Below are 9,013 nucleotides of genomic sequence, written 5' to 3'. Positions count from 1 at the left end.
GGTTCTGAGCTGTCAGCACAGAGCCCGACACGGGGCTCGAACCCACGAACCGTGAGATCATGATCTGAGCCGAAGTCGGATGCTCAACTGACGGAGCCTCTCAGGCGCCCCATAGGCTATTTTCTTTTGTAGACAGAATCGGGTGTTGTGTTGTTCCTGATAGGTAGTTGTTCTGTGTATGCTTGAGTTACTATGTGACTGTGTGCATGAACACGTGCGTGTGTGTGCAAGTGTGTGTTCACCAGTGTGTGTGTGCACGAGCAGGTGCTTGTGTGCACATACATGTGTGCTTGTGTGTGTGCAACTGTGTTTGTGTGTACGAGTGTGTGCTTGTGTACGCAGGTGCCCTTGTGAGCTCGAGTGTGTGTTTGGGTGAGACCCCGATGACCTGGCGGTGCTCGCTAGCAGTGTTTCTGCCTTGATTGTGCCTCAGGCCATGATCCCAGGGTCGTGGGATCGAGCCCCGCATTGTGGAGCACGCTTAAGGTTCTCGCTCCCTCCTTCTGCCCTTCCCTCACTCGTGCCCTTTCTTCTCTCTCTCTCAAAAAAAGAAAATAATAAATTATTTCATGGATGTTTTTCCTGCCTGATACCCTGACCTGGGGTCTCGTGGGACTTCCGTACATTCCGTCAGCTTCAATTGCCCATCCTGTACTTGTGTCATCAGGATGAGTCCCTGTCCCGTTTCTGTGAGGTTTAATTGTCTCAGGAAGGGGTAATTTGGCAAATACTTCCTGTGTATGTGCTGATTGTAAGAACATAGTAGCAAGAACCATAAAATATCTATCCACTGGCCAGAAGATCTAAATACGATAGTCTGAATGGAATGGGTATTATTTTGGATCTTTGGTGCAAGATGGTCTTTGAGTAGCTGACGCTCCCTCTGTCCTCCCAGCCAGAGGGTTCAGGTGTGTGACTTTCTCACTGATCTTCACTTGGTTTAGGAAGCAACGTGACCCATACCTGTATAAGCCCCCCTTCCTCCTTCCACTTGCTTCCCTACCACTTACTCCCAAGGGCAAGTGTCTTGTCTTCTAACAGCACAGAGTGGTTCTGCCTGCTTCCAAGTTGTATGCACATGGAAGCACGCGGCCTGTTCTCCAGTGTGTCTGTTGGCTCTTTGCCCAGCATTGTTCGTGTGATTCATCTGTGTTGTGCGCATAGGTGGAGTTTGCTCTCGTCTACCTGTTCTATGTTGGATTATGCCACAATTTATCCATTCTGCTGTGGATGGACTTTTGGGAGGTTTCCAGGCTTTGGCCGTCACGGACAGGCTGCTGTGTCCTTTTTGTGTGCATTTCTGTTGGGTATGCACGTAGGAGTGGCTCTGCTGGGGAACAGGTAATATCACTAAGCCATTTCCCCTCGTCGTGGTGCGTCCACACCCTCGTGGCTGATATGAGAGCTCCAGTCCTTCCACATCCTTGCCAACACTGGGTTCTGCACGGCTTTTAAGTTTTAGCCATTTGTAATATGCCCTTCGCAGTTTTAATTTGCATTTCCCTGTGATCACAGATGCCGAGCACTTCTTTATGTGGCGATTGGCCACTTGGAATCCTCTTTTGTAAAAGTGTCTGTTCATATCTCTTGCCCATTTTTTATCTGGGTCGTCTGCCTTTCTCTGAATGATGTATACAAGTTGTTAATAGATCATGGACACCAGCCCTTTGTTGGATGTGTGCGTTGGGCAGATGATCCTCTGCTCTCTGGGTTGCCTTTTTCTTCCTCTGTTGGTCTTTGGATAAATGCGAGTTCTTAATTTTGACGCAGTGAAATGTATCCTTTTCTTTCCACTATTGTCAGTTTCTTTAAACGTGTTTTTTAAAGATCAATTAAAAAAATCTTTGTCTACTTGCAGATAATTGTCTTTGTTGTCTTTTAGGCTAGGCCTTGTCTGACCCGGAGCTAATATCCATGGCGGGGTGCTGCCTGGGTCCTGGCTCTTTTCTGTTTCCATGTACTTAGCAGGAGCCCAAGCCTTGTCCGCAGAAGACCCCATTTCCCTGTGGATTTGGAGTGCAGCCTTTGCCGTAATCATGTTACTGTCTTTGTGTCAGTCTATTCTAGAATATTTTGTTCCTTGTTTTACCTGTTCTTATACCAGCGCCTTAATTACATTAGGTTTATAGTAAATCTGGGTCTTGAGTAGTTTAATTCCTCTGTATCTGTCTTTTCCTTCAGGCGTGCTGTTCCGTGTCCTTTGTACTTCCATGTAAAAATTAAAATACACTCGTCCAGTTTCAAGAAAATTCTGGTGGGATTGAGATTGCATTGACCACCACTCAGTCTGGGGATGTGGACGTCGTAGCCACAGCTGTCTCCCGGTCCACGTGTGTGGTGTGCGTTTGTTGAGATCTGAGATCTCGCGTTTGATGTTCCATAGCTTAGCGGCCAAAGTTCTCACACATCCTTGGGCAGATCTGGGCCTGGATATTTGCCGATCCTGGGTGCTATTGTAAATGGCATCTTTTTTCAGAGCTTATTTTCTATTTGTATTTTTGCTGGTCTGTAAACATACGATAGTTTTTGTATATCGACCTCGTACCCAGCGATCTTGTGAAGAGTAGGTAGGAATGTTAAGAGTTATTGGTGCGTTATTGGGGGTTTTCTGTGGACACAGTATACTGTCTGTAAATAATGCAGTATCTTTTCCCTTTCCAGTCCTTGTGCCCTTTGCCTCTTTTTCTTGCCATGTTATCCTGGCTCACGTCTCCACTGCCGTGTTGAATGGACGCGGTGAGAGGGGTGTCCTGACTTCATCCCCGATTCAGGGGCTGGCTCTCTGACGCCTCCAGCCGATGACCTGAGTCCTCCCTCCTGCATCGGGGTGCGATCTGAGCCCTCCCTCCTGCATTGGGGTGCCGTAGGCTGCTCCGTACTGAGTGGCTCTTGGCTCTGTTTTTGGTCTCTTAACAGCTTGCTGTTCTCCCACCACCTGGCAGGCCGGGGCCGGGGTGGGGAGGGGCCCGGACTTTGAGCTGTGGCCATCCTTTGCCCACGTGACGGGGTGCAGAGGACGCGGTGAGTGGGGAAGCATGTCCTCCTCAAGCGGCCACATTTGTTTGTGGCCACTTAATAAGATTTTGAAAAGAATGTTCCCTTAAGGATTTCTAGTTTCTAAGACTTTTACTCTTTGGAAGGTTTATGGCTTATTTTGTGAAATCGGGTCAACTGAGATTTTTAAGGGCAGCTGCAGGAGAGAACTATAGGTCATCCTAGATTCTAACATTTTGGTGAAGGCAACATTAGCGTACATTTAAGCTGTGGTGACGCGCTTCGTTTCATTTATTCTGTATGGAGCAGAAATAAAAATAAAGAGAAGTCCGTATATAAATATGTGCTTAGTGTCAGAGATTGTCCAGTTAGCAGGGCGCCTGTCTTTCTGAAGGTGCCTGTGAGTCAGAATTACAGAGTCTTCTCTCCTCACAGTTAGCGAAGTGTCGTTAGATGCTTACGTCCAGATAAAAGGAACTATATCGTGCGTGAATTTTATTTTATTTTATTTAAATAGCTCCTGGTCCATTTTTATATCGTGAATATTGCACTGGGTTGTTCAGAAACTTTCCACCTGAAGAGGTGCCCGTGGCAGGGGAGGAGAAGGGGGGAGATGGGGCGTACACGTCCCACAGCTCTGCTGGGCGCTCCTTTTGGCCTGGGGAGCAGGGGCCTTGCCTCCCTTGTGGGGTTGAGGTGGGAGTGTAATGGAGTCCCCAGCTCTGCAAGAGTTGGTTCTGATCACCTGGATTTTTCTCCGCTGGGTCCTGCCACCTTCCTGAGGGTGTGCCCGTTCCTCGTGTAACCTCGCTCCTCTGGCGGCCCGAGGGTTCTCCTTCCTCTGTCTTCCTCTCTCAGCCCCCGGCCCACGAGCATGGATTTCTGGAATCTTCCCTGTCAGGCGCGATCCTTAATCTTGATGTGGGTTTGCAGTTGGCTTCTGAGCTCAGCCCCTTTTGCGGTGGTTTCTGAGGTGGATGCAGGAAAATGTTTGGAGAGTTGATTCAATTCAGCACATTTTTGTCGCACGCCTGCCGTGAACCACACCCTCTGGCGTCGTGGGGCCTCCAGCCAGCCTGGAGTGGCCGGGAATGACCGTGGAAAAACGAACAAGTGACCGTGTCAGACAGCAGGGTGATGGGACCAGTGTGTGGGAGGGCTGGGGACTGCCATCTGGGCGCCCAGGAAGTTGGAGGGAGCCCCGCGGAGGTGTGGGGACGGGGCCCCAGAGAGAGAAGGTGTAGGAAGTTCAAGAGCCTTGTGCCTGGCTATTCAGGGCCCCTCGTGTGTGTGTGTGCGCGCGTGTGTGTGCGCGCGCGCGCACGTGAGTCTAGAAGTGCTCTCGGTGGCCACCGAGCCTTCTTCCCCGTGGAGTCTGTCCCGTGAGGGGCCCTGGAAGTTTCAGTGAGTGTGGCCTTACTCCAACCCAGGAATTTCACAGAGGCTGGCCTGGGGCCGTACAGCCTGCTGTGGCCTTGCTGGGTGGATGGGGCTCGGACCTCCTCGCCCAGTGCTCCCCTGGCAACGACGGGACAGTGGTGGCAAGGGACAGACGTGTCCTGCTGGTTTTCGTGGAACTCACGGCCGGGCCAGTAGGTGTGCCGTCACGGACCGGCTGGAGCCCGCCCGGTGGGGTCCTGTGGGGGGCAGGTAGGCGACTGGGGGGGATCCTGGCGTCCTGGCCACAGGGAGCCACCGTCTGAGCCCTGTTCCCCTGTGGCCCTCTGTGGCATTTACTGCCCAGTCCCTGCCTCCCCCTGGTGATGGCCCTTCAGCTTTCCTCCGGGGAGTGACTCCTTTTCTGTGAGGTTCACTCTGGCTGCCAGTCGCCATGTCCTGCCCTGCCCTGGCCAAGGGGACTCACACGGCCCCGCAGATGGGGGCCCCTGGGGATGGGAGTCTCCGAAAAGGGTCTTAGGGGGACTGCCTGTTACTTCCCGCCTCCAGGGTCTCCACCAGGTTCTCCGCCACCCAGTTTGCTTCTGGGAGTTTCCTGTGCTTGCGTGGATCACCCGGTCCGTCTCTCCTGCCCCTGACACAGGTGCCTTTGTTCTCAGCTGCCAGCACCCCAGAGCCCCAGTTCCTACCTCCTGTGGTTCACGTGGGCTCCCCGATGGGTCCGGTGGCCGTGAAGACACACTGGTCGTGGGCTCTCTCTTCTCGAGCGAGTTCGGCAGCTTGGGTCTCATGAGGTGTTCGGTTCATCTAAATTGTCAAATGTATTGGCATAAAGCTGCTGTGATATTCCCTTACTGTCCACTTAATAATATCTGTTTGGTCTCTAGTTAGTTCCTTCTTGCCTTCTTGATGTTATTAATTTGTGCTTTCTTTCTCTTTATCTTTCCAGGCCAGGTTAACTAGAGGTTTATCCATTGGATTGTCTCAGAGGATCAGCTTTTAGTTTCATCGTGTATTTTTTTTTTTCTTTTCAATTGCACTGATTTCTGCTCTGTTATTCTTTTTTTCCTGCTTATTTTGGGTGTAATTTCTTCTTTTTATAGTTTCTCAAGGTGAACCTTGAGGTCATGGAGTTGAACCTGTTCTGACGTAGACATTTGGGGCTATGGATTCCCTCCAAGTTACGCAGATTTTGATATGTGCTCTTTTCATTTTTATTCACTTCAAAAATGCCTTCTGATGTCTGCTTTACTTTCCCCTCCGACCTCTGACCCATGAAGCGTATCATTTGATTTCCGAATAATTGGGAGTTTTCTGGGTATCTTTCTGTTTTTGATACCTCGTTTCAAATGAGTCAGAGGACATGCTTCGTATGTTTGACTTACGTCCTTTTAAATTTATCGAGATTTGTTTCATGGCCCTAAAGATGGTCTGTGTCGGCAAGCATTCTGTGTGCTCCCAGAAGGCACACGGAGAACATGAGTTCTGTTGGTGGTGTTCTAGAAACGCTCCTGTGGTGCGGTCCTCTCCGTCCTTGCTGGTTTGGGGTCTATTTGTTCTCATAGTTCCTAAGAGCAGAGTTGGAATTTACAACTGGAATTGTAGATCTGTCCGTTTTTCTCTACACTTTCATTAATTTTTGCTTCGTGTGTGAAGCTCTGTGATCAGGTTCCCAAATGTTTCAGTTATGTCCTCTTTGAGATCGTGAAGTGATCTTCTTTTTCCGATGATATGCCTTCTGTAAAATTTACTTTGTCTGACATCGATGTAACTGTCACAGCTTTCTTTTGACTAGTATTCGCATGATTTACCTTTTTCTGTCTTTTACTTTAAGCCTATTTATATCTTCATGCTTAAAATGGGTTCCTTGTAGGCAGCGCATAGTGGGTCTGTAATCCCTGGGGAGGATCTGTTTTACAGTTCAAAGTGCGTGCCCTTCCTCTCTCCAAGCTATGTCAGTCCTACTTCTATGACTGTGCTCCTTTCCTGTCTTCATTTCCCCTCCTGTGGGTTAGGACGTGGGGCACAGAGAGGTCAAGTAACTCACTCAGGGTCACATATTACGATGGTGGTCTGATCATCAGACCCTGAGCCCAGGACTCTGGCAGTCTTGGTTTTCACAAGCCCGTGCTCTTGGCCATCATGCTGTCCTGTGGACCAACAGCTGACTAGAAGTTTCTGGTAAGGCCTCTTTGGCTTCAGCTAGAGACCTGGGGCACAGAGTGTGCTGATAAGCTCGGTGCGGCCGAAGCCAGAGGCACCTGGCTGGTGATGCGGTCGGTGGCTCACCTGAGAGTGCAGAGGAAACCCTCCAGAACACTGGGCAACTGTCCCTGTGCTACCTGGAGCTGCTTGTCAAACCCTGTGCCTCTGCCTCAGATCTCTCTCGTTGGTACTGGTGGCCTCCAGGAAGAGGTGGTCTACATAGATCGTGGTCTGGGTCTGATGAGGGCATTGAGAAGTGATGGGGGCACATTGTCTTCTGGAACCTTCGTTCATACAGCGTTGGATGGGCTGGTGTGGGAGCAGTCAGGAAGAGCCCATGGGCGGTGCCTACCGGCTGTGACGGGCTGAGTGGTGTCATCGTGGGACCCCTCCCCGAGAAGATATGTGGGGGTCCCAGCCCCCAGGACCTCAGAATGCGACCTCATTTGGACATAGGGTTGTTGCAGATGTCATTCGTGCAGATGAAGTCATACTGGGTGGGTTGAGCCCCTCATCCAGTATGACTGCTGTTCGTACAAGAACGTGGCCGTGTGAAGGCAGAGACACAGGGAGAAGCCATGTGGTGGTGAAGGCAGGGTGCCAAGGAGTGTCAGCGATTGCCAGCAACCGACCACCAGAAGTCGGGAGAGGCAAGGAAGACTTTCCCTTCAGGTTTCAGAGGGAGGATGGCCTTGCCGACGCCTTGACTGCAGACTTGTGGAACTTTCATGCGTCCAGAACTGTGAACAATAAATTTCTGTTGTTTTTAAGCCACGTGGTCAGTGGCGCGGTGCTGTGGCAGCCCTAGGAACTGGACCCACTTGGTGCACACTCTGTCCCGTGACAAGGCCCGAGTGTTGCTGGTTCCTGGGAGAAAGAGATCTGTAGTGCACGAGTTGAGCTGGGTCAAAACATACTTAGATTTTTCTGTATGTTGATGATTTCTGTCATCAAGGAACAGTATTTGAATGTGAGGGACTCTCCTGCTGAGCGTGGTGGTCCACGGAGGAGGGTCGTGGCGCTCGTGGTATGCACGCGTTCCCTCCTTGGCCCTGCCTCCTGCCCGTTTTGGCCACGTGCTCTGTTGCATGGTTTTTCCCGTTATTTTTTTTAAAGCTTATTTATTTTTGAGAGAGAGACAGAGACACAGCATGAGTAGGGGAGGGGCTGAGAGAGAGGGAGACACAGAATCCGAAGCAGGCTCTGAGCCGTCAGCACAGAGCCCGACGTGTGGCTCAAACCCACGAACCACAAGATCTTGACCTGAGCCGAAGTCAGACGCTCAACTGACTGAGCCCCCCCAAGTGCCCCGGTTTTCCCCATGATTGCATTTTTGTCCCCGATTCCATAAATCAGAGGCTTCAATTCTACCTTTTATTCTCCCTCATAAAGCCGTTGCCACCTTTTTTTAAAAGAGAAAATTCTACATTTGCAGCACCTTTTATTTATTAGGAGCTTTATATGCCTTTTTACAAAACCTGTGGTAATGTTTTTATTGGTGTCATTATTGATTTCTGCAGTGGCCTGGTTATCAAACTGCAGTTTTGAATAGTCCACTCCAATCTTTTTTTTTTTCTTTCACAAGTCCTGGTGTTTTCAGTATAGTTTTGCAGAGTGTGAGGTTCTTCTAGAACTTGTACATTGTACTGTAGCAGAAATATCTGCTTTCTGTTTAATCTGCAGTTGTGAAGAGAGAGTGCATCTCAGTCGGGCAAGACTGCCCTAGGCCAGAGCCTGCTGGGCACCGGGCACTGGGCTGGGGACCATGTATTTCTGCTGCCAGAGGTGTAGCTCCAAGAAGCCGATTTTGGCTCTGAGAAGCAGTAGACGCAGGATGGGGTAGGAGCAAGTACGCACGGCCTTTTGGCCAAACTCGGGGTCTGGACTAGAGCTATTCTCATCTGAGGATAAACAAACAGAAAATCCCCACATGGGGTCTCCCAGAATATGGTGAATAGGGAGGTACCCTGGCACGTAGAAGAGGAATATGCCTCTGAAAATGATTCACAGTCAAAATCAGAAAAAAAAAAAAAAAAAGAAACTTGACGAGACCGTGGTGGGGAGAAGAAGTGGCTCTGCAGACGGGACACCCAGTGAGGAGCAGGCGGTCTGCTGGGCAGGAAAGATAAAGGAATGAGTCGCAGAGGCACGCGGCAGAGAACAGGGAGTCTGGGGCTTAGTTAAAACCTGTATCAGAGGCCGTAAGGAATCCAAGTGATAGGGTGGAAAATAGCCCTGCCGTGGAGAACATACTTGAGAAGATGCCCAGGAATGCAGAGTAAACAGCACATGTGCCAGTGGTGGGAGAGGCCAGAGACGAGGGCGATGCCAGCCGCACAGGATCGGGGTCTCCGAGGAAGCCAGAACAAGTTTAACGAAAACAGTACCCCAAGCCTAATTGAAGAGCATTCTGAGC

Source organism: Panthera tigris, chromosome C1, assembly GCF_018350195.1.
Source record: "Panthera tigris isolate Pti1 chromosome C1, P.tigris_Pti1_mat1.1, whole genome shotgun sequence".
Lineage (NCBI taxonomy): Eukaryota > Metazoa > Chordata > Mammalia > Carnivora > Felidae > Panthera > Panthera tigris.
The sequence above is the reverse complement of the archived record's forward strand: the minus strand, read 5'-3'. Positions refer to the sequence as shown.